Raw genomic sequence first — 27532 nt, 5'->3', positions numbered from 1 at the left:
GTTGGACGAAAAAGTCAGACATTTTCAGTTTAAAATAAAGGACACCCGGCCGATCCCATCATGGTTAATAGGGTTCATAAATCTCCCTATGTTTCTGCTGTTGTAGTACCTCCTATGGACCAGAACAGCGGATAGGCCAACGCCGACGTGAACCTAGTGTTAAATATATTTCTGTTTCTCTCATCACGTTTTAGCTGGTGCACATATACACAGTTAGTTTTGCTAAGAAATGGCACACATCTTTTCACAGATGGTGGAAAAAGTGTCTAAAATACAATACATTTAGCATATTTATGACATCTGCTGCAATTTCCCGCAGAATTCAGTTTTTACATGGTAAACCTTCACCAATTGTTAGCACTGTTGTCTCCAATATATCCACATGGTGTTCAAATGTATGAAATACTAGCTGGTACCCGCGACTTCGTCTGCGGTGATTGTAGCAGTGGGTATATACAGGCGCGGGTAAGGTTTTCGTACTGTGTATAAGGTATGGGATATAAAATGTAACTTTGTATCTTGTTTTTGCTGTAATTCTGAGAATACGTGAGACTTTTGTGTTGAATGTAATTTGTAGTTCAGCTGCTATACGGTGTTGGTATAAACTGTACATAGTGTCTTTGGGACAGAGGTATTTCAGGTTAATATACTTCGATATCCGACATTGTATGATTTGTTATTTTGCGCCAGTACATGTAAGTTTTGGGCACAGGATACTCTTGAGCAAGCAACATAAAGTCTGGCCCTGTGCATGACAGTTTAGTAACTCCATGTGCCTCTTATTAATAGCAATTAACCCCATCATGTCCCTCACATTAACCCCTGTGTAAGAGTTACTGATAGAGATGAGCGAGTACTGTTGAAATCAGCCGATCCGAACAGCACACTCGCACAGAAATGAATGGACGTAGCCGGCACGCGGGGGGGTTAAGCGCGCCGGCTACATCCAAGCGGAAGTACCAGGTGCATCCATTCATTTCTATGGAGCGTGCTGTTCGGATCTGCTGATCCCAACAGTACTCGCTCATCTCTAGTTACTGATATGTGAGAGACTTGGAGGTAATAATTAAGTATCTTCATTACTGAGGTCTTTTATTATTACCTCCATATGTCTCACATATTAGTAACCTTTATATGAGTCACACAGGGGTTAATATGAGGACATGATGGGGTTTATTCCTATTAATGTGAGGCATATGAAGTTACTAACACTAAACTAATAACCCCAAATGCCTGACATTAATGAGAATAGGAAGTAAAGGAAGGGAGCTGTGTGTTTCTTACTTTCAGTTTGCTAGCAGCTTCGGCAGGAGCTATCACTATAGCAGGCAGAGACTTGAGCGATTAAGCTCCACCCCCTGGGTTTCCTGCACCCCTCGCAAAGGGGAGTGTCCTTATGCCTTAGCTATAGCACAGCACTGAAGAGACTCAGACTTCATTTAACTCTTGCAGGTCCTGTGCTGCTGGTGTGCCAGTGAAATATGGCAGGAGTGCCACTCTTGGCATGTGTGCCAGGGGTTGCTGACCTCTGCTGTAGGGGGTAATATGAATTTTGTGGCTTGCTATGGTCCAAAGTGTGTGAGATTGCAGAGATAGTGATGTGAGTTTGGGTTTTGTGGGGGTCCTGGGAAAAACGTATGTGCGCTATTGTGACGAAAAGTAGCCTATTGCGCAATCGAGTGTAGGGACTATGTTTGTGGAAAGTTTCAGCCAAATCGGGGTCCAAAGTGTGTGAGATTGCAGAGATAGTGATGTGAGTTTGGATTTTGTGGGGGTCCTGGGAAAAAACGTATGTGCGCTATTGTGACAAAAAGTAGCCTATTGCGCAATCGAGTGTAGTGACTATGTTTGTGGAAAATTTCAGCCAAATCGGTGGAGCGGTTTTTGCGTGATTGACCGCCAAACATCCGAACATCCAAAGTCACAAACCCACAAACATTTCACATTTATAATATTAATAGGATAACATATCTTTGAAAGACATGTAGTGACGGTGATGTTCACACAGAGCAGACTCGATGGAGGGGGGTATGTTTGTATGCGACTGTGTTTAGTACAAGGGAAATCTTGGAATGGGCCCAATGTCTGCATCAGGGAGAAAGAAAGAACTACCAAACATGGTTCTTATGGCTGCATTGATGTCTTCTGCTTTGCTTCGAGCCATAGATGAGAAATCAGAAATGCTTGCACAGAGGGAAGGCAATTCTGCTTTCCTGGTTATTTAACCCTGTCATTGGCTAAATAGTTGCCATCTATTTGCAGAAATTAATGACTGAACTATAGCTACATGAACTTAGATTTGTAGAGCCTACAAGTCATTGCAGTCATATAGATACAGTAAAGATTATACAATGCCAAAATTTATCGAAAACCCGTAGCATCATGACATTGGATCAACCAATCGCAGGCTCAGGGGTTCAATGAGCCAGCCATGAGGTCGGAAGGGGCCAAAAGAGGACCTCAAAGGAGCATTGGACAACCCAAGGGAGCCTAGAAGTGAGGTAAGGTAAGTATAAGTGTTTATAATGTTTTCTCATCTCCCATGGGCCTACACTTATTGTACTGTGGTATAATAGTGATTTGTTAATAGAGGAGATCTGCATGTCAATCACTAAATACATAGAATGTTGGAACATTGGGGAACCTTGACGTTATATATACATGTGAATAGTAAGTCATGACTAAGCCCAGGTCAGTAAGCATTTTTTTTTTTGCAACAATTTACAAACTTTCTAAGGGTACATTAGCTAAACTGAAATGAAATACTTATGTTTTGGTTACTTTCACTAAAAACCTTGATCTGTTTTTATATATAACTTATGAATATGGAAGACTTTAGGCTGGTTGAAGGTAAGTGATCAGCCATAGCACAGGAACGTTTTAACCAGAATAAAAGCAAACCTACAGTATTACTAATCACCATAGTGGATACAAAGATCTGTTACTTTAGATTCAAGTAGGCTCATCATGTAGACCACACTGGAGTCTGTCAAATGAGATTCAAGTGCAATGGGGGATGAACCAAAATAGCTTTGTCAAGGAAATGGTGCACATATTGGACTACTTGGTGTAGATTTGAAGGAACATATATATTATGAATGATCATAAATCTGGCCCTACACACACTATCACCCCTTTCAGGAAAATATGAAGGCAGCATAAAAGTGATAAATTTAGCAAATTTTTGCATAAAAACTTAATTTGCCCTTAAATCTGCGACTTTTTTGTGTCTTGCACACCAGAAAACTAAACTACAAGTCTAACACGTCTGTCCTAAAATAATATTCTACACAATTTCTTTCTAAAGAGTCAGATGGTGATACATTTTGTAACTTTTTGAAAAGTCTCATTTGATAAATCTGGAGTAGAGACAGCTAGACAAGCTGACCACGGCCACCATCTAAATCACTTTTCAAAATAGAGTGTCAGAACAATGCAAAATGGAGCAAAATATTTAGGCAAATAGGCTCAAAGGCTTAAGCCCCACATTGCGGAAACGCAGCTTTTTTTTGTTGTTGTAGATTTTACTGTGATTTTTTGAGCCAAAGCCAGGAATAGATTGGAAAGGAATGGAAAATATAAAGGAAGCTCTTAGACATTTCTTTTCTGTTAAATCCATTCCTGAGTTTAGTTCACTCCTAGCACCCCTGGAAAACCATGGGCCACATTCTAAAATATGGTTAACTCTGATGGGACAATCCCTTTAACTGCTATTTCATTAAATGTTCAGTTGTGCTCTCCCTGCATTATTATTATTATGCCCTAAGCATTAACTTCAATTTCGATGGTGCATAATCATACTTATAAAAGTACCGGAATGCCTTGTGGGCTGACAGCATTTAGAGTTCATATTTTCCTCTCTGAGTCTGGCCATTTTCCAGTCCATTTGATCTAGGTGGGAAAAAATGGCCATAGCTCCCATTTCCACCAAGACTTTGTTAACATTGCCAACACTACGCCAGCCTGAATCAATGCAATCCTTTGTTTTCCTCCGAGAGCACCAATGACGCCCCATCCAGACACATACACTTGGAAAATAATAGGCAATGTATGATACTGGAAACTTTTAAGCAAGGAATCCTTGCAAACTCATTCAGAGAAAAATAATGCACTCTGACTTTTTTTCCTGAAAGTTTGCTCGTCTTTTCCATTCCTACTGTTATGCATGACTTCCATGGAAACCCCTGAGACTACTATGTGTTGAAAAAAACGTAAATCCAAAATATAGAGTATTCATTTGTATAAATTCGTAATGAATTTCCAAATTCGATATTCCACTTTTTATACTCTTAGTGTAATATTCACAGCAGTACTATAAGGGGCTGTACACAACAAGGTCTGTAAAAAAAACCTAACACTAGTAGAACTTCTATAGCCTTCATATCCTCCAGAGCAATAACCATTCTTTGCAGCTATTCTGGTTTGGGTAACAGAAGAAGGACCTCAATTGGGCATCTAACTCCCTCCATTAATTAAAAAAATTCTATTTTTAGGGTAGCTGCACACAACCATGTTTCACCCGTGAAACTCAGGCTGTGTGTTAGCCAGACTTACCGGCTTGAACTTCATGCTGGGAGAGGGACTCCTAGCAATATAGTTATCTATGATGTCAGGAGTCCCTGCCTTCCAGTGACATACTGTTCTGTACTGTTAATGGTACAGGATTTTACATTTTTGGCAGGCAGGGACACCAACCATCAACGATAACTATTCACAAGGTATTTAAAGTCTCTCGTTTCGCCGATGATGTTCTCTCCCTTTGCTTCTCTGTTCCAATTTTGACTTTCAGTGGCGATCGTCTTCCATACGTTATTTGGGGATCCAGATTTCCCCCTCTTACCATACCCTTTATTCGGTCAACCATCCAGGGTTGTTCCGCGATTTACGGTCCCTCTTGGATAAGTGGCAGCCCCTCCCGATCTCCCTACTGGGGAGGATCGCGGCGGTAAAAATGACCCTTCTACTGAAACTCCTCTATTACTTCGAGACGCTCCCGGTTGCGGTTCCGTGGAATGATCTTTGTGTTTTGCAGAAATCTATCTTTCGATTTATATGGCAGGCCAAATGTCACCATATCCCCCAGTCGGTTATGTTGGCGAGGAGGGAGTCTGGGGGTCTGGCTGTCCCGGATGTTTTACATTACTACTGGGCGACCCATCTGTGCTGTGTTCCGTTCTGGGCCTCTGCCCCGGTGTACACTAGGTGGGTGGAGATAGAAAAGCTCTGGTTGGCTCCTATGCACCCCAATGCTTTTCTGTGGGTTAGCTCTCCCCCCACTCCTCCCTCCCCCTACTTGCTTGGCCCCATTCGTTTCACTCGCTCCATCTGGTCCACGTGTAATGCCAAGTTCTTTCTGGCATCCTCGCGCTTGTCCATGGTGTCTTTCCTATATAACTCTCTCCTCCCTGATAGCCTGTTACCCGCCATGGTCAGAGTGTGGTCCACGGCAGGGCTATTCCAGATTGCTGATATGACTGACCCTGCGACGTTGGAGCTCAGGCCCTTTGATTATTTTGTAGCTAACTTAGGTCTCCCTCAGGCCGAATGGCTTCATTATTCCCAGGTAGTTCACTTTGTCCGCTCTCTCCATGGCTCCACTAGAGTCTCCCGCCCTACGTCCTTTGAAAGGATCTGTCGGGCTGGTACTTCCACAAGGGGCCTCATATCCTCTGTATACCAGCTTCTTGCCTCTCAAGCGACTGGTTCTCCTATTCGGCACCGCTATATAGCCAAATGGGAGGAGGCATTGGGTACCCCCATCTCCCAGGAACAGTGGCAGATTGTCTGGTGTCACGCTCAGAAATAGTCCCAGTGTATAACCTTTAGGGTAACGCAATATAAACTCTTGATGCACTGGTATCACACACCAGCTCTTCTTCATGCTCTTAACCCTGCGCTCCCTTCAAGGTGTTGGCGCTGCAACGCCACGATAGGATCATTAGTTAACATTTTTTGGTCTTGTCCTCTTGTCCTGGGTTTCTGGGGAGGAGGTGAAAGCTCTGACGGACGCCCTCTTCATACAGGGGGTCCCTTTAGATCCCCTCCTAGACACCTAGGTAGCAAGACTTCCAGACTTTTTCTCCATCTTTGTACGGCTGCAAAAACCCTTATTGCGAAACATTGGAGGAATGTCAACTCCCCCTCAGGCGTTGAACTTCTGGTCCGTATCAAGGATGTGCGGAGCCTTGAATTTCTCACTACTAGGCTTAATAATACACTGGACTCCTTCCGCTCTGTCTGGTCTCCCTGGAATGCTCATGGTGTACTGCGTGGCCTTTAATCTTGGACCTTCCTTCCCCCCTCCCTTCCCCCCTGTCTCTGTTTGTCTGTTGTTACCCCCTTATGTTGTTTTGTTGCTAAGTTATAAGTCTGTTTTGGCTTTTGCGATCTTGCAGTATCGCCTTTCCCTCCTAATCTTGGTACTTACTTGCCTTGCTCTTTACTTGTATTGTTAAATATTTTTGAAAATTAAAAACTACAGTCGGAAAAAAAAAAAAGATAACTATTCAAATCTGGCTAACACACGGGGCGTAACTACCGGGGTAGGAGTGGTAGTGGCTGCCACAGAGCCTGGGACATTAGGGGGCCCGGCGACAGCCACTGCATTTTTTTTTTAATTTTTTTCTAATAGGCCGTTACCGTCTGGAGTAACTCCGGCCAGTAACAGGCCCTATTTACTTACCTCTCCAGGCTTCAGGCCTACTTGTGTGACATCCCTAAAATCACATGGCCGGAGCCTGCGTCATTATGCGTTGCAATGCAGGCCCAGGTCAAGTGATGTCCCGTACGCAATTAAAGATGGACAACATCAGAAGGGACTGCACCAAAGCCAGGGATAGGTAAGTAATAGTGTTTTTTATGTTTGTACCCTCCCCTGTGTCTCTGATTATTATACTCAGGGGTCTGAAAAGACCCCAGAGTATAATAATTGTTCATGGGTGTCAAAAATGGGGCATAATACTGCGTGCAGGGGCCACTAGAGGAAATAATACTGTGTGCAGGGGCCACTATGGGGCATAATACTGTGTGCAGGGGCTACTATGGGGCATAATAGTGCCTGCAGGAATGCGGGGGGGAGAAATTGGTCAGTAAGGGTATTCGTTGTCGGCTGGGGGAGGAACATGTCAAAAGTTCGTCACGGGGCCCAGTCATTCCTAGTTACCCCACTAGGACCAAGTTTCACGGGTGAAGCACAGTTGCGTGGACCTACTCTAAAACATAGACAAAATAGGGGGAAAAAAAAAACGTATTGAAAATACATTGTATTTTCTACAGTGCTTTGAGCTGCATATTTCTTTGCTTTTTTTTCTAGGGAAAACCATTCCATTTCCATGATTCCACAAATAAAATTAACATGCTGCTTTTTCAAAAACACAAATGTTTTTTGGGAAAAAAAAGGTTATCTGCAGCTCTATTTTTCTACAATCTGTAGATGGGATTAGCCAGAATCTTACTATAAAACACAGCATTTTTTTGAGATAAGGCCTCAACCTTAAGGTATCTGGATATCAAGTTTCTAAGCTTGGGCTTGTCTACTCTAGCTAAACCCAAATTATCAATAAATTGTAGTCTATCAGGGTAATGGCAAACACAGTAGCTGCAGTGCAGCTAACCACACATTGCTAAAAGCCCGCACACCCGCAGCAGCTAATGGCCTTACAATATTACAGGTATCTCTATTTAACTTGCAACATTCTGTGACCATTGGGTTGTGTTGGTGTGCTAGCTTTTGGAAGTGTGGGGTTAGCTTAATGGTGTCCACTACTTAGTGTAGGTTTACCATTACCCTTACACAAATTATACCAGTGATGACTAATACCATTAAACCAATTAGAGTTCCAGTGTACCCTCTACAATGTCTTCCCCAAGGTGCTTATTATTGGCTTTAATAGCACAACCATTGTGTGGGGACCACTAAGAAAGCATGATGGCCATAAAGGGCACATTATACTGCTTGGGACAACTGGGGAACATAAAACTGTCTGGGAGTCACTAAGGGGGATTATACTATGTGGGGAACATTAAGAGGACATTATACTGCTTGGGAGTCATTAAGGGGTCATAATACTGTGTGGTAGCAACAGAATGAGCATTATAATGTGTGGGAGACACCAAGAGAGCATTATACTGTGTGGGGGCCATAATTAACAGTATATTATGTAGGGTCCACAAGAGGTTATTATACTCTTTGGGGTTGCTGAGGGTGCATTATACTATGTGTGGGCCACTACGGAAGTATTATACTGTGTGTGGGGGACTAAGCATGGTGACAGTGAATTTATTGTGTGTAGGAGATAATGAATGCAGTGGTTGGTGATGGTGAAAAATTAACTTTGATATGTGCTAGATAGAACTGGATGGATGGATAGTATGAGATAGTTTAACTTTGATGGTTAAAAATGTATGAGAAATAACTTTGGGAAATCAATTTTTCTAATTTTACAAATGAAAGAAATCAATTTAACATGTTTCAAATAAATATTAAAAACTGTACTAAAAATCACATCAAAACTGATTTAGGATGTGTGCCCTAGAATGGTGATTACATTGAAAAAGGTCTAATATCTGTAATGCCCCAACTAACGTTAGGTTCACACTAGCATTCGGGTATCCGTCATTTGGGTCCACTTGACCTGAAAATGGAGTCCTCCTTGCAAGACTTTTCTCTCCGCCGAATGTTGAACGGAGTCTCGCACGAACACTGAAACACTAGTGTGAACCTATATAAAGGACATGTTTCACTTTTGCATTACAATTGGGCGTCAAGGATTTTTATTAGAATATTTGTACAGACCATCCAGGGTCTTCCTATAACACCTTTCTCATTAGGAGTGCCAAGAATATTTTATGTAATTCGGAAAATTTATTAAGACTGTCGTTTCCTACGCCTTGTAACAAACAGATTAAAATTAGTCAGCTCTGCCAAGCAATATTCCCACCACACCCCACCATCCAAAATAGATCATTTTTTGATTTTTCTGTTCACAATGCTGTATAATAAATAATAATAATAAATTTTATTTATATATTGCCAACATATTCCGCAGCGCTATACAATTTGTAGGGTTCAAATACAGACAGAAAGATACATTACAAAGAAAGTCATTTCACACAATGGGACTGAGGGCCCTGCTCGCAAGAGCTTACAATCTATGAGGTAGAGGGGGTGAGACAAGAGGTAACGGGCGGCATTGCTTATACAGTGGTCAGACAATTTTGTAATAGAAGTTACTGTCATTACATAAACATAAGACTTTATGAGCCATCAACAGTCGTGTCCTTTAACATGTGGATGGAGCTTGGACAGATAAAGTTAGCCTGAAATGGCATCATATCATGTGGGGAAATGTGGGAGCGGGGACAGAGGAGGGTTAAATTTTGGGTATTCTAATTATAGTACAGAAGGGTTTACGTTAGAAATTGTGATAGGCCTGTCTGAAAAGATGCGTCTTTAGTTTGCGTTTGAAGCTGTAGAAATTGGGAGTTAATCTGATTGTCCAGGGTAGAGCATTCCAGAGAAATGGTGCAACTCAGGAGAAGTCTTGTATACGAGCGTGGGAGGTTCTGATAATAGAGGATGTAAGTGTTAGGTCATTGAGTGAACAGAGAACACGGGTTGGGCGGTAGACAGAAATGAGGGAGGAAATGTAGGGAGGTGCGGCATTATGGAGAGCCTTGTGGACGAGAGTGATAACTTTATATTTTATTCTATATTGAATAGGCAGCCAATGTAGTGACTGGCACAGACCTGAGGCATCGCTGTAGCGTCTAGCCTGATAGATGATCCTGGCCGCTGCATTCAGAATAGATTGTAGAGGGGAGAGTTTAGTGAGGAGAAGACCGATTAGTAAGGAGTTACAGTAGTCAAGGCGAGAATGAATCAGAGAGACAATAAGTGTCTTTAGTGTATCTCTGGTAAGGAAAGGGCGTATTCTGGAGATGTTTTTGAGGTGGAGGTGACATGAACCTGCGAGTGATTCAATATGAGGGGTGAAGGAAAGGTCTGCGTCAAACATAACCCCGAGGCAGCGGGCCGGCTGCCTAGGAGTTATAGTAAGGCCTGAGACTACAATGGATATATCAGGGACAGATCTGTTAGATGGTGGAAACAGTAGTAGTTCAGTCTTGGAGAGATTTAGTTTCAGATAGAGTGAGGACATGATATTAGAGACAGCAGAAAGACAGTCACTGGTGTTCTGTATGAGTACAGGGGTGATGTCACGGGAAGATGTGTATAATTGGGTGTCATCAGCATAAAGATGGTACCGGAAGCCACATCTGGCGATGGTTTGTCCAATAGGGGCTGTGTAGAGAGAAAAGAGCAGGGGGCCTAGGACCGAGCCCTGAGGAACCCCAACAGCAAAGGAAAGAGGGGAGGAAACAGAGCCTGCAAGTGTGGTCTGAGAGATAAGAGGAGAACCAGGAGAGCGCAGTGTTGTTGAGGCTGACTGAGCGGAGCATAGTGAGGAGGAGTTGATGGTCAACAGTGTCAAAAGCTGCAGAGAGGTCCAGAAGAATAAAAAGAGAGAAGTCACCATAATTTTTATGGCTTTCACTGTGCAACCAAAATGGCAAGTCATCTATATTATAAAGGTCCGTACAATTCCAAGGATCCCAAATATATATAGATTTTTCTATGCTTTAACCACCTTAACCACTTCAGTACCGGGCCAATTTCTGGTTCAGGATCAGACACATTTTCGAGTTTTTGTATGTTCCGTTTTGAGGGCTCTAACATTTTTATCATTTGTGTTATTCAACAAATTTCTGCGTCTTTTTTCGGTCGCACATAGGGCTTTATTTTTATGTTGTTTTTATTTTTGCATGGTTTTCCAATTTTTTTTTTTTAGAAAACTGCAAGGACTTACCGTTACAAGAGAGCCACTTCTGGATGTATTTATCCAATGGGTGGTTCGGAAGTGGTTGCCCTATTCTGACACCAATAACGATTTATATATCTGTGTACGGGGTTTTGTTTTTTTTTGCAGGGCCGGATATACTATTTTTAGTTATACCATTTTGGAGAATATTTGCTGTTTTGATCGCTTTTTATTCACATTTTTAAAGGAGGTGAAATGATGAAAAAAAGGCGATTCGGCTTTCGATTTCTTTACCCATTACGGCGGGTGTGGGATCGGTTGGGGTCCTCGAGGAGAAGGGAGGGTCGGTCGAGGGAGGCTTGGGTAATTATTCCAGAGTTCTAGCTAAAAAATTTTCCCAATTTAAACACTGAACACAGGTGTGGCCCAGTTTTACGTACTGCACTGTTATGCCATAGATTTCAGTGGGGCAGTGCTGTAGTACCTAAAGCAAGTATACATATTTCAGAAGCCACACTGTCCTGGAGCAGCTGGTGTGTGAGGGTTCTGGCTGTTGGACGCTAGGAGATCTAATACTGATGATCTATCCTACTGATAGGCAGGTGGATAACCCTGATGGAAACACGAACACTAGTGTGAACCTAGCATTAACTATACATATGACTTTTTGTTTCACCTTAAAAAAGAAAAAAAAAAATAAGTCTGATATCAAATACACAAAATAGAAGAATTAAGGGATTACTTCTCACAGCATCGTACCCCTTCTGTTATGCTGCAGTGAAACAATTCTTGGCAGCCAACCAAAGTGTATAGTGAAAGCAGTCACATCCAGTAATGCAAATCCTCAAATTATGTCTTCCCAAAAATTAAGCTCAAACATCCGTATAAGGTGATGAAGTATCATGAAATAGCAAACACTGTTTCTGAATGTCCACAAGTGTTTTCTACAATGACAGATACAAAACAACAGGACACACTATTTATAAGCCCAGTGTCCCCAGTGTCCTGTCCACACAGTGTGATTTATGGATGGACTGATTGGAAAATGTCAAGCTTTATTTTACTTAGTCCTTCACAACATGGGAAGCTTCATATATACACCCCGATACACTGTGCAGCTAACATACAGTAGAATGGAAATCTAACTACATATACTTTACAACTTGCTGGGGTGATGCTTTAGTGAAACAAGATACATAACATAATAATAAGACACATATAACACATATTAATGGACCCCAAAGGTCCAACATTGGGGACTTTAAAATAATTGCTGGATTCTATGGGCTGCTTTATGGGATGATTCACAGATATTTGATGACATGTCCTACATGGACATGAATGGGTCCTGTACAGATGGGGGATGGGCCCTCAAATCCATCATCACTGGTGGGCCCAAGGAACCTTAGTGCAACAATGAATCAGTGTATTACATGATTGGCTACTGCAGTTGACCAAATCATACCAAGCCAAAAACAACTGCTCTTTAACCCTTTCCCAACATCTGTCATACTAATAGGGCGGATGCCAGGTGTTTAAAGATGGTTGCCGCTCGAGAGTTGAGCAGCCACCATAGCTGCCGGGTGTCTGCTGTTTTATACAGCAGTTACCCAGCACTAATGCCCACGATTGGTGGCATTAACCCCTATGGCGGGTCGATCAGAGCTGACCGAGGTGCCATGTTACCGGCCGTGCATGGGCTCCAACATTTTGCTGGGGATCACCAGCACCCAGAGCAAGCTCCGGGGCTGGCGTCCCATTGGCATGTCAGCTGGGAGCCTTGTGAAGGCTCCCAGACCTGTCTGTAATGATTTTCTATTGCAGGCTACTCTATGTAGCCTATGATAGACATGATGTTTTTTTGCAATGCATTGCAATACATTAGCATTGTAATGTATTGAATTAGTGATCAGACTCCCTGAGGTTCAAGATCCCTAGGGGGTCTAATAAATGCATAAATTAAAAAAAAAAAAACTTAAAAAACTTAAACATTCAAATCACCCCCCTTTCCCTAGAACACATATAAAATTACTTAAATACTGTGAAACATACACATTAGGTATCCCTGTGTATGAAAACGTCCGAAAGTGCCAAACTGCTGTTTTTTCACTATTTTGCCTCTGATAAAAATTTGAATAAAAAGTGATCAAAGCAATAGGAATTCCCCAAAATGCTATAACTAAAAAGTACACCTGGTCCTGCAAAAAAATAATAATATATGCCTTATGTATCGCCAGACATGGAAGTATAAAAAAGTTACGGGTATCAGAATACGGCGACTTTAGAAAAAAAAAATTTGGTACAGTTTTGGATTTTTGTTAAGGAGTTAAAATGTAAATAAAACCATATAAATTTGATATCCTCAGAATTATACTGAAACATAGAATACAGGTGACATATAATTTTGGCTTGATTCAGCTAAGACCTGCAGCACAAAGTGACCTATGGACTTTAACCCCACAAGATGTCAATTACAGCTATGGAGGCGATTTCTAGTAAAAAAAAAAGATCAAGTGCTGCTGGATTTTTTTGCGCATATAAGTGGAAATCACAGCATCCTTGGGGTCATTTAAATTAGGGAAGGAGTCAAAGGGCGACATGGTTGTCTTTGGTAGATCAACAAAAGTTGTAGCCAGTATTGTCCTGTAGCCCTAAGCTTGTACTTGCTGTTATGACCCTTGTAGCAGTGTCTCTTTCAAGATTAAAATGTCAAGCGCCACAGTCCGGTAAAAACAGCTCATTGGTGTTTAGTAGGTCCCAACAGTAAGAACCTACAAAAGTTGGACCTATATTATGGATTGGCCATCCATTTTATTTTTTTTTTAAGTGGGTAACCCCTGTGATTTCAGTGCAAGTAAATGTGACTGGGAAGAACTAAATTAGTCAATGGGCAACTTTTTGATCCACTCTGGGCCCAAAATTACCCAACTATTGTCCAACTGCAATTACAAAGAGTTAAATGTGAATCACAGCAGTACTTTGGGGCTGCCTCTTTGCACCAGATGGAAAGTAGACTTAAAGCATGAAAGGAATCATCAGTTCTATGAAAACAGCATTTTGCATCTGTCAGAAAGATTCCAGGAGATGAAAACTGGACATAAGATGTTGGAAAAAAAAAGCGGCTGGTACATAAGTACAGCTGGGTTATCTCCAAAAGTGGCAGTGGCATGCGTTACTTAAAGAAAAAATACAGATTATTCAATCTAATTGTGTGTGTTTTTGCTTTTTCTTAGAAGTGCCTATATTTTATTCTCTATGACAATAGCATATGCAAGAAAAAACACAACATGCATGATCCTGCAGACTTTTGTGGTAATATAAAGTATGTTGTGCCAATGTAAAAATAGGAGAAGGAATGCAGACCTTTTAGGCATTCTTGTTTGACTCTGAACTCACCTACTTGCTGGCGAGGAGGTTTTGACAACATTGTTTGCTCTGCACCAATTTGGGCGAGAGAAAAAATTCCAACATGAGCCAGAACCATCGGAGTGACGCCTAGCAAAGAATGCAAGAAATTGTAGTTGGTGAATGGTCCTCTTTATAGTGGAGTTGATAGAAATAGAAGGCTTGTTCTTCTGCAACTAAAGTAATATTATCATTGGAGGAGATTTATGAAATTTAGGGAAGATGTAAGATGGAGCAGTTATCCAGGAAATCCAGTTCGGGCCTCTGAAAATTGAAAACCAGATTGGTTGTCATTAGCCACTTTTCCATTGTACCAGGTTTGATATTGTATATCTCTCCCATTAAATTGATAGGGCACATGTCCCACCCGAAAGGTCTCTCACTTAGTTCACTGGAGAAAGTGCTTGGCAAAAGGACAGCACCAGCACGGGGAGTGGGGTGTAAAAGTTATCATGGCACAAAGAAACAAGTCAATATGTAGTAGTAGTAGAGACTGTGAGGTGTCTCACTTGAGGATGGAGAACTTGGCAGAGGAGGCATCAGCATAGGGAGCAGGGGGAATATTGACAGGCAGGATGCATTGCTGTATTTCCACATAAGGCTGAGGCCCCACCGTGTGGAAACGCAGCTTCTTTTGTTGCAGATTATGCTGCAGTTTTTTGAGCCAAAGCCAAAAATAGCTACAAACAGAATGGAGAATAGGAAGTTGTTTGTTGTTTTCAATGTGAAAGGGATTGTCTAGGATCTAATAGATGTCTAAATCTACCCCTTTAAAAAGATTTGCAAATATTCACAAATAAACACAGACGCATGAACTGATAACATTTTAATATATTAAATTATCAAACATTTATCAGGTTACTACTATACATGGAATTCAAATTCACAGAAGAAAAATAAATGGATGGAAATTAAGACTAAAACATAACTTTTATTCATAGATATTCATTCATAAAAGGCTAAAGTATTCCACCCCAACCAGCGTCAGTCCATAAAATGTACTAATGTTCATGGAACATATGCAGTATATTTCTATATATGTGCCAAGGTGTTTCCAAACATACATATCACACTCCTATAAATCCCAGAGGATACTTGAAAGGGATATCAAATGTCATAATGATGTGTAGTTCCATACCAACGTCAATGGATATAAGTAGACAGCCATAAAGTTACTCTCATATGCAAAAGAGATCAGACATTGGTCATGACCTAATACATCATATTGGTGAGAAAAAAAATGGGGGGGGGGGGGGGGTGTCTAAATCTCCCTCTAATTGAGAATTATTCCAAATAATAGTGAAGTATTAGTTGGGAAATACCACTATGATGACACAGACGATAAGGGACATGGGACCAAATAAAGAAAATTACATTCATTGTGCTAGCCCATGTGAAAGGGATGCTCATTGGAATAGGATACCGACAACTCCCTTTGGACCATAAGATGTTATATTAAAACGTCCCTATATCTAAAGGCTATTGGATAAAAGATGCAAATGAAATTTGGACATTTAGCCCTTTTGGTTTACCACACTGGATCCTCTAGATACACTGTGCTTCATTCTGCAGTGTCTAATGTTCCCAGTCACCACTTTGTCCTGATGGAAGAACCACTTCTTATCCTATGAAAGGACAAACTCCAGGTTTATGTCATGAAAGTCCTACATATGTTGACTAAATGGTCTCTCTTCTCTGTGTACGATATTACCGATAAGGCCAAGGATACGTTTACTAAATTCTTTGTTAGTCTTACCAACATAATTAAAAGGACACGGGCACTTTGCCATATAAATGTTTATATAGGCAGGATTCACATATGTGTGACCCATCGTCATTCTTCTGAACTTACTAACTTTTGAGACATATTTGCATGCTCTGCCGCTACCACATTTATAGGTTCTGGGGCATTTGCTCCTGTCCAGCCAAGTCCCTGTTGATGTTCTGGGAAGTAGGTAACTATGGACCAGGCGGTTCCTTAAATTCCTCCCCCTACAATACATTAATGCTGGAAAGTTGATCAGGTGTTGGACCCTCTTAATCCGGACCCATAATGAGAATGTCTGAATATGAATGGAGCATGTCCCTGATTCAGGAATGCTGAGTTTCAAAGCTCCAATCAATCTTAGTGTTGTGGAATTATTGTCTTGTTTTTTTTGAGGGGCAATAGGTTAGACCAGTTTTGAGAAGCCACAAATGAACAAGACTATCACAAGACATCCCTAGGGTACTCGCGTCTTCAGAACCTTTCTTTCAGAACACTGGCTTGATGACTAAAGGTAGATTCCTCCAAACAATTCCTGCAAATTTACAACAATTGGTCCTTCGGGATGCCCTTTTTCAGTGGCAGTGGATAACAGCTTTCCCACTGAAGTAAGCTGTTTGTTGCTGTCTCCTTGCGGCACATTGACATAAATACAGTACCGTCACTTTTTATTCATATAGCTAATTGCAGAAGTCATTTTCTCCTTATCAATACTAGCTGTAAATTTCACAATGATGTTATTTTTATTAAATATATCGAAAACACTCCCAAAACTTACTGATGGTATCAGTCCAAAAGATCAGGACATTATTGATATGCCTAATCCAAAGGGCAATTGACAATGTCCAGACCACCATGCTGTCACAAAAAAAACAAACCACTGTTCCCATTATCCTAAAAACAGGTTGATGAAAGCCGGAGCTGGTTTACTCCTCATTGTGGTACCGACTAATTGTAAAGAATACCGCCCAATGATAAAGGAAACAATTAGTTTTCAAGACAAAGGTCAGGAGATCGAGTACAAATTGGTTTGTGTCCATAAATGAATGACGCTTGTCTCCAGATTCCAAACGAAAATCATGTGGAATTGAATTATATAAGGCTTCAACATCTAGGCTAGCTGCACACATACCAACATCCATTGTGTCCTGGGCATAGGATGGCAAGGTGACATCCAAAAGATGTATACTGTATGACAATCTATTTATTTGTGCTATGACATAGATAGATAGATAGATAGATAGATAGATAGATAGATAGATAGATAAAGTTTTTTTGTAGATAGGAAAAAGAGAGAGGGGTGTTTTCAGATAGATATGAGAGAGAGAGAGAAAGGGAAGGGTTTTTTTTTGCCTTTTTTAAGATAGGTAGATAGATCAACAGGGAAAGAGATGTGGCTTTTTCTAACTAGTTAAGATAGATAAGAGATAGGGATGATAGAGAAAGGGATGCGGGTTAATTTTCTATAGATGGATGTGTACAGAATGTAGTTCTGGAGGTCCAATAACTGGTATGAAGTTAAGCTCATACAAGGATGTAGATGCTGAATTATCTCATGGTCAGAGGATGATTTCTGTATGGACTAGAAAACGGCCCTGATAGTTAACCCTAGCAGTCCTAACATGGATAATCTCCACGACTTCTAGCCATACTAGAACTAAGCGGTGAATCATAGCTCTGCAAAGTGAACATGTATTACTTTCTTGGACCCATCTGGTGATACAGTCAGTGTGGAACTCAGGGGAACAGTCTAAATAGAAGATCTGCCTGCCCTCTGAAACAAATAGGACATGATGCTAGCTCCTCTGTGTTCTGATTTTTGATGGAGGCGGCCAAGTTTGTTGATCCACTTTCACTACTAGCAGGAGTGTGAGTTACTGGTGAATAGCTCCAATGCTGAATTGTTATAGGGGAGCGGCTCCTGTATTCATGGCGTCTTCAATTCCTGTCCTGATGTACTGGAGTCTGGTGTCCTTCCTGGGGACAAGAAATGGGTGTGTTATCCTGTGACTGCTCAGCAGGTTGCATGCCACGTGACCTCAGATGCTGCCGGATCCTTCTGCCAAATCAGCCAAATACATCCCGTCGTGGCATTTTTTGACTAATGGCCATAAATATGTGTGACCTTAAAGATATTAAATTATCAAATTACAATAAAAGAAGCACAAAAATAATTTTAAAAAAGGCAACGTTTTAGATAATCCTGCTTCACAAATGCTAACAACACTGCTTCTTCTAGGCAAGTGGCATCCAACACAGAACTGGGCCATTGAATCCATCAATATAGTAATGTCATAATGGAGTTAAGACTATCATCACCTGCTACCCATACATAGTACCATTATCAGGCCACATGATACTATCACCAGCTACTTACCTTACAAGTACAGGGTACACATCACGTGGATGTTTATGGTCTATTACCTTCTCCTCTGCGCCCTGTATTGCGTTATTAGGTGTGAATACCGCTCTATTACTGCAGATCCTAAATGGCAGCCATCTTTAATAATGCATCGTCTTCTCTGATGCCGACTGTCAAAATCACCTGTAATGTTTAACAGTAAGAGAGAAATTTAAAGGGCCACTAACAGAACCATCACTGACAGAAATATATATTGGACCTCATTTAGTAAGACTGTCTAACAGGAAGATTATCCATATCACTCACAATAAGGCTGGTTCACATTAATACTGGCTTCGTTGTTCACAAGACAGCTTTAATTTTTCTAAACTTCTACAAAGGACTGATAGCTGAGCTCTGACCGGGTGTTATAGGCAAGAAAGACAGTCTTACAGTTAATATAATACAGAGCACCACTGAATAGTCCAAAGATTCCTATAGTAAAGCACATTCGTAGTATGAGACATTCCAGACTATAAAAAGTTACATTTATTTGCAATACAAATTAACCCTGCTACCACCACCAATGCCCCACTCTTCCCCCTCCCTTAAAGGGGTTGTCCCATCACAAGGATCCTATCTATACTGCTTGATAATGTGAATGTAAGACTTTTCCTAAATACATTGCTTCAGCAAAACTGCTTTGTTTGTCCACTATATCACTTTATTCATTTTTTTTTTTACACATCCCTTGACTTATCTAGTCATAAGTCAAGTGATGTATCTGCTGCTCTGAGGGGGGAGGGAGGAGGGGCTAAGTGCACGGGAGCGAGCCTGAAGGGTGGGGGGGGGGAGTGGTTTACCCTTTGGGGGGAAGGGACCACCAATACAGACTGTGCCGGCGTCTACACTCCCCGGCATCCGCTGTAATAGAGAGGCAGATGCCGGGGAGTGTAGATGCCGGGACAGATGTCTGCAACATCGCTATGCTCCTACCCTGTATGAAGCTAGTAGCGGCAGGAGCGATGCTGCTATTCCAGGGGGGGCGGCGGAGGAGCGGAATATCAGGAGCTCCTGCCACTGCTGGCTTCATGCAGGGCAGAAGCATAGCGATGTTGCTGGCATCTGTGCTGGCGTCTACACTCCCCGGCATCCACCTCTCTATTACAGTGGATGCCGGGTCTGTATTCACATATGCAAAGCCAAGCGGCAAGATGCCGCTGGCCCTGCGTGCACGCTCATAGATAGACCAGTCTAGCCTTCACAATGCCAATACAGACCCGGCATCCGCTGTAATAGAGAGAGGCGGATACCGGGTCTGTATTCGCATTGTGAAGACTAGACTGGTCTGTGAGCGTGCACGCAGGGCCAGCGGCATCTCGCCGCTGGCTTTGCATATGTAACCCCGCCCACCAATGACGCAACAAAGCCGGAAGACAGAAGATTTTACAGCAATGAAGACTGGTGAGTATGTGACATGGGAATACCCCTTTAACACCTATCTCCTTACTTACCTCTACCTCCATATCCCTAGTCTTACAGATGAATTTATTAGATTTGTAATCTATGCAATAATTTGTACTTTGCTTATGTCAACCCTGTTGTTGTCCTAAAATTCCATAAAATCAATAAAAATATATAAAATAATTATATAAAAAAAGATACAGCAGCTACTTATATACGATGTACAGTTATAGATAATCTTACCATCACCTGTATACTGTACATGGATATAAATGATACCGCTATCATCTATGTACTGTGTATAAATATAAATTATACCCCCGTCAATTATTGCACTATATACAAATGATACCCCATCACCTAAATACTGTACACAGTTATAAGTAATTCCGTCATCTTCTACCTACAGTTGATAGATATAAATTAGACCGACATCCCACTGGGAGGAAATGGAAGGCGGCCTATAAGCTGTCCTAGGTTAAAAGGATGATTGACTTATACTCAACAGAATTTTGATACACGGTCCAATAATGAGGGGTTTGGCAGGGACATAAGAAAAAGAGAAAGCTGATTTGCTTACAAAAAAACCTAAGGGGCATAGAATTATCACAGTCCCCAGATACTGAACCAACAATCGTGAGTTGTTGCAAACAAAGAGGGAAGCTCTGTCGACCAGTACTGGATCAGCAGAGAATTGCAGGGCCGTCCATCCTGGGAGCAAATACTGGGTATGGGGAACTTTGGGGAGGGTTGGGTTAGGGGGTTTCTCCATGCAAGAGAACAAATCCCACCCCATGTATGAGACCTTGATGGCACTTGGCAGCACTGTAAGTGACTGCTTCACCCCAAGTGTGAGAAGAAGCGCTATCACAGGTCCTTCCTCCCAACCGTGGTCAGGCTATATAATCTACATCAGACCAAGCAAAGAGTGCTTCATTACCATCATGGTGGGGGAAATAGATGGAGTCCTAAGTTCAAATTCAACCAAGGACAACATCTGCAAGGAGTCTGTATGTTCTCCCCGCATTTGTGTGGGTTTCCTCTGGGTACTCCGGCTTCCTCCAACACTCCAAAGACATACTGAAAATGAACTCATATTGTAAGCCCTATACGATACAGCGACTGACAATGTCTATAAAGCTCTGTGGATTATGTTGATGCTTTACAAGAGAAATAAAATAATAAGTATTGATGAAGTTCCCCCATATTCTTCTTGTCCATATTAAATGAAATGTTGCATCTTATAATTACAGAAACTCCTTCCAAATGTTACATAAATATGACATAATGGAGTGGATTTATCATTGTATTTAGACTAGGTTCTCTGGCATAAATACATTGAAAAACATCCAGAATGCCAAACTTGTGAAGCCATTGTGCCATTATTTCCAGCACAGTACAATTCAGTATGTACAATAGGGCATACACTCCTATAATAACTCTGGCATGTGCACCAGTGCCACTCACACAGTGCGCCAGTATTAATAAAGCTTTCCAAATGACTTTAGTTTACCACTTTTATTGTAAATATTGGCTGCACCAGTGTTACGTATAGTCCAGGGGTATGACAAGTTGGTAAATGTCCTCTTTCCACTTACATGGCACCTCAACATCTATTCAGAAGAAACCAATTTTTAGCATTACTGTGATAGATATGTTGCACTTTGTAGTTCCTAATATTCAACATCTGGAATATATTATTATACTTACTATATAGGGGCAATTACTTTTTCACATTAGCACTGGATAATATTACAATGATAATGTGTTTATAGGTCCCAGGATGACAACAAAAAGCTTACTGTGTAACGGTGATGGAAATCCGCCCATGTTCTGTTAAAGGAAACATACATTCTTTATTAAAACCCCAGCCTCTCCTCTGGCTCCACCTACAGGTTTTCTGATTGCAGTGCATGCTAAGTTGTAAAAGTTACTTAGTGAAATATAGTCTGTCACTTATTCATACCTCTCAATTTTTACATGATAGAGGGAAGAAATTGGTAAACTGGCCACCGCACAGTATAATATTCCCCTTGTGGCCCTCACATAATATAGTGTTATCAGTGTCGTAACTAGGAATGGCGGGGCCCCATGACCAACTTTTGACATGCCCCCCCCTTCCTGACTGACACCAAAGACCTTGACCGACTGACCCTCCCTGCCGCATTCCTACGCGCTCTATTATGGCCCATAGTGGCCCCTGCACACAGTATTATACCCCATAGTGACCCCTACACATACAGTATTATGTCCCATAGTGGCCCCTGCACACAGTATTATGCCCCATAGTGGCCCCTGCACACAGTATTATGTCCCATAGTAGCCCCTGTACACATTATTATCCCCCATAGTGGCCCCTGAACACAGTATTATTCCCCATAGTGGCTCCTGCACACAGTATTATCCACCACAGTGGCCCATGCACACAGTATTATGCCCCGTAGTGGCCCCTTCAGACAATATTATGCCCATAGTGGCCCCTGCACACAGTATTATGCCCCATAGTGGCCCCTGTACACAGTATTATCCCCCATAGTGGCCCCTGCAGACAGTATTATCCCCTGCACACAATATTATGCCCCATAGTGGCCCCTGCACACAGTATTATGCCCCATAATGAACAATTATTATGCTCTGGGGTCTTTTCAGATCCCAGAGTATAATGATCGGAGACCCGGGGGGATACAAACATAAAAAAAAACATGTTACTTACCTTTCCACTCTCCGGGCAGACTTCGGGCCTAGTTGTGTGACGTCATTAAAGCAGGCCAAAACCACTGAAGACTGCAGCGGAACGGGAGATAGGTAAGTTTGGGCACTCGGTCTCAAAAAGGTTCACCATCACTGCCCTAGCAGGGGCTGAATGGTAGCTTAAGAAGCTGAAGACTCCCTGCTTCACTACTGTACTCTCACAATGACAGCAGTAATACTAGGAGGAAACTCCTCCCAAACATCTGGGGGGAAAAAAAAAAATCAAAAGTGCCAAACCGTGGTTTTTTTTTTTTTGCTGTTTGGCCTCTGATAAAAATGTTAATAAAATGTGATCAAAGCAATAGACATTCCCAAAAATGTTATAACTAAAAAATACACCAGGCCCCACAGAAAAGACACCCTATGAATCCTCATGCACAGAAATATAAGCAAGTTACAGATTTCAGAATATGGCAAATTTAAAGAAAAACATTTTTTTGCAAAGTTTTGGATTTTTGTTTAGGGGTTAAAAAGTAAATAAACTATATATTTTGGCTAAAGAGTGAACACTGTAAAAACAAAGCCGTAAAAAAGTTGCACAAATGCATTTTTTCTCCAGTTCCCATCCCATTCTGAGTTTTTTTTCCAGCTTCCCAGTACATTGTATAGAATAATAAATGATACCAGTATGAAGAACAATTTGCTCCGCAAACAGCCCTCATATTGCTCTGTGAACCGAAAAATAAAAGTGTTAAGGGGTTTGAAAGGCAGGGAGTCAAAAACAAAAACTGCCACCAGCGTGAAGGGGTTAAAGGCATTGACTAGCACCTAAGTGGTGACACTGTTGACACTGACTTATACTACAAGAACTTTATTAAATCAGATATTAGCATCAGATGAAGCCACATCCACCCAGCATTAAAAAGGGCTTAGCTACACCATTGCTTTCTGATCAATCGGGATCCAGCAGCTGGGTCTCACACAGACCTGAGAATCCAGCAGCTGCGGGGTTGAATTGGCACTGCTTTAGCACTGCCAGGGGCACCGTGCAGGGAAAACCTTGAAAGTAGCTGAGTGCTAATGCAGTGCCAAAGCAGCTCTGTGGCTGCATTATTATTTTCAGGGTCCTGAGAAGATCCCAGCAACCAGATCCCATTCACTTGACTGGAGCTGCACTGTATTAGTTCCATGCACAAGCCAACCATGCCACTGTTCAGACCAAAGTGCTAGTGCTGCAGCACCTTGATTTCCAGGATTTTTGAGGGTCCTGGCAGTTTGACCCCCAAGAATCAGAAAGCGATAGTACATCTTAGCGGTATGTCACATTTTGAGATTTTACTGGATTTAAGAGTCCTCCTACAGAAACCAAATAATTCCACCACTGCCAAAAATGGTCCATGCAGCAGCTGTTTAAAAGGGTGGTTTGGGATAAATCGATCTCTCTAATCCAAACATCTCCCCTCCACCTACTATCTAAATTACTTTCTGAACCAAAAAATCTTTATTTACCTAGATTGCCGGGGTGGTCATGTGACTGCCCCAGGTACATTTTCCAATGACGTTCTGTTTCCCAGAAACAGAACCTCACCACTACTAACCCCACCCCATCATACTTACCTGTCTCCTGGGTACAATCTTCTGGGCCTGTGCAATAGAGCCGGAGTGCTGGTATGTGTGGTAGCTGCTACTCTGGCTCTATTGTGCAGGAGCTGGCGGCTGGCACCTCTTCTTCTTGACGCCCAGAAGTGAAGTCCCGTGCCCAGAAGATTCTGCCTGGAAGTAAGCTGAGTATAATGGGATGGGGGGATGAGTTAGTTAGGAAGGGCTTGTAGTGGGTGGGCTAGCTAGGGAAGCTTGGTTCTTGCATCTGTTGGTGCTGGACCACAGCTGAACTTTAAACAGGTAAGTAACATTAAAACTGTGGGGAAGCTGGCATGAACCAATTAAAAGGGAAAGGCAGAAAGTAACAAAGGGCCTTGGCATTACAAGTGCATAGAATACTACATAGTTACGTAGTAGTCAGGAGAATGGGGGACTTTCACCTCCCATTTTGAATGGCGCACTGGTAGGGCAGTGTTTACATCGCTCCTTTAATTTCAATGGGAATGCTGGAGAAGCCGAAGTACAGGACTTCGCTATCTCTGGCGCTTCCAAATTAAAGGAGCCACATGGACACCTCCCTACCATTGCCCCATTCAGATAGGTGATACCTTCCTTTAAAGGTAGACTGACCCCAGAAATGGACCAATCAAACGAAGAGCACAGTCCCCTCAGGATAGGTCATTTACAAGAGGTCAGCGGAGATCTGACCCCTGTGACCCCTGTTGATCAGCTGCTTGAAGGAGTTGCAGCAATCGTGTAAGCGCTGTGCTCATGACATCTTCTCTGTTTACAATGAACACTCTCCTTTTCATAGCAGACATGCAATGTAATAGAAGTGAATGGGATGATGTTGTAATTACATCACACACCTGCTGGACAACTACTTTAAGCCATATCTCAATACGGTACCTGCATGGATGCAAATAATGCCTCCCAAGCAAAGTCAATGGTATTAACACAGCAAGGGACGCAAACATTCATACAGTCCTATGAAAAAGTTTGGGCACCCCTATTAATCTTAATCATTTTTAGTTCTAAATATTTTGGTGTTTGCAACAGCCATTTCAGTTTGATATATCTAATAACTGATGGACACAGTAATATTTCAAGATTGTAATGAGGTTTATTGTACTAACAGAAAATGCGCAATATGCATTAAACCAAAATTTGACCGGTGCAAAAGTATGGGCACCTCAACAGAAAAGTGACATTAATATTTAGTAGATCCTCCTTTTGCAAAGATAACAGCCTCTAGTCGCTTCCTGTAGCTTTTAATCAGTTCCTGGATCCTGGATGAAGGTATTTTGGACCATTTCTTTCTACAAAACAATTCAAGTTCAGTTAAGTTTGATGGTCGCCGAGCATGGATAGCCCGCTCTCAAATGATCTGAAAACAAAGATTGTTCAACATAGTTGTTCAGGGGAAGGATACAAAACGTTGTCTCAGAGATTTAACCTGTCAGTTTCCACTGTGAGGAACATAGTAAGGAAATGGAAGACCACAGGGACAGTTCTTGTTAAGCCCAGAAGTGGCAGGCCAAGAAAAATATCAGAAAGGCAGAGAAGAAGAATGGTGAGAACAGTTAAGGACAATCCACAGACCACCTCCAAAGAGCTGCAGCATCATCTTGCTGCAGATGGTGTCACTGTGCATCAGTCAGCAATACAGCGCACTTTGCACAAGGAGAAGCTGTATGGGAGAATGATGAGAAAGAAGCCGTTTCTGCATGTACGCCACAAATAGAGTTGCCTGAGGGATGCAAAAGCACATTTGGAGAAGCCAACTTCATTTTGGAAACAAAGATTGAGTTGTTTGGTTATAAAAAAAAGGCGTTATGCATGGCGTCCAAAAAGAAACAGCATTCCAAGAAAAACACTTGCTACCCACTGTAAAATTTGGTGGAGGTTCCATCATGCTTTGGGGCTGTGTGGCCAATGCCGGCATCGGGAATCTTGTTAAAGTTGAGGGTCGCATGGATTCCACTCAGTATCAGCAGATTCTTGAGAATAATGTTCAAGAATCAGTGACGAAGTTGAAGTTACGCCGGGGATGGAGATTTCAGCAATACAATGTCCAAACACCGCTCCAAATCGATTCAGGCATTCATGCAGAGGAACAATTACAATGTTCTGGAATGGCCATCCCAGTCCCCAGACCTGAATATCATTGAACATCTGTGGGATGATTTGAAGCGGGCTGTCCATGCTCGGCGACCATCTAACTTAACTGAACTTGAATTGTTTGTCCAAAATCCCTTCATCCAGGAACTGATTAAAAGCTACAGGAAGCGACTAGAGGCTGTTATCTTTGCAAAAGGAGGATCTACTAAATATTAATGTCACTTTTCTGTTGAGGTGCCCATACTTTTGCACTGGTCAAATTTTGGTTTAATGCATATTGCACATTCTCTGTTAGTACAATAAACCTCATTTCAATCCTGAAATATTACTGTGTCCATCAGTTATTAGATATATCAAAATGAAATGGCTGCTGCAAACACCAAAATACTTAGAACTAAAAATGATTAAGAGGGGTGCCCAAACTTTTTCATAGGACTGTATGTATAGGCTGTACATACATGCAGTATATACATCTATAGCTTATGCTGTGTGATAGTTGAAGAGAACCAGCACACGGAAACAATCCTTACAATATAAATAATACAGTTCCAGCCTTCTTATATAAGAAGAAATCCGGACATTAATAGTCTGTTTATAACAGCCAGCCCAAGCCCATCAAACACAGGAACAAAGTATGCAATCCCTATAAATAGCAGAACTCTGGTACATAAGCCATCGGCGCCCTCTACTGAATATTTCTGGTACAAATGAAAATCTACTTCCAGATTCTGCAGCTGTGAACTGCTCAGTACAATTCTTAAATTCCCATTGCATACACTGTGTAGAGTCAATATATTCTGCAGCATTAAACAAAGCATGGAACCTCTCATGTCACATTATTATAAGAGGGGTCATGGGTGCCTATGATTCAATGAAGTGCATTGGGGGCAAAGGCTAACCTGTTTAGAACAACTACTTTATCACAAATTCCTGTCTATCATAGTACAATATAAGAACACAATATGCAACGTAGCTTGCTATGTATAGGACTGTGTACCTGCAGACCCATCAGACTGCCCATTTGCACTGCTGAAAGTGTTTAATATGGGCCACTCCATATAGTATAATATTCTATAGTGGCCCCTCCACATAGTACAATGTCCAATAATGTCCTCCATACAGTATAATGCCTCAACGTGGCCCTTCACTGGGTATAATGTTCCATAGCAGCCCTTCATACAGTATAATGGTCCATAGTGGCCCCTCCACACTGTATAATGTCCCACGGTGGCCGCCATACAGTATAATGTGTCAGTATCTCTTCAGATCCCAGAGTATAATGAGCAGAGAATCAGGGGAGGTGAATAAACATAAAAAGCAGTT

The sequence above is a fragment of the Leptodactylus fuscus genome, chromosome 5, assembly GCF_031893055.1.
Source record: "Leptodactylus fuscus isolate aLepFus1 chromosome 5, aLepFus1.hap2, whole genome shotgun sequence".
NCBI lineage: Eukaryota > Metazoa > Chordata > Amphibia > Anura > Leptodactylidae > Leptodactylus > Leptodactylus fuscus.
This window is presented reverse-complemented; position numbering follows the sequence as displayed.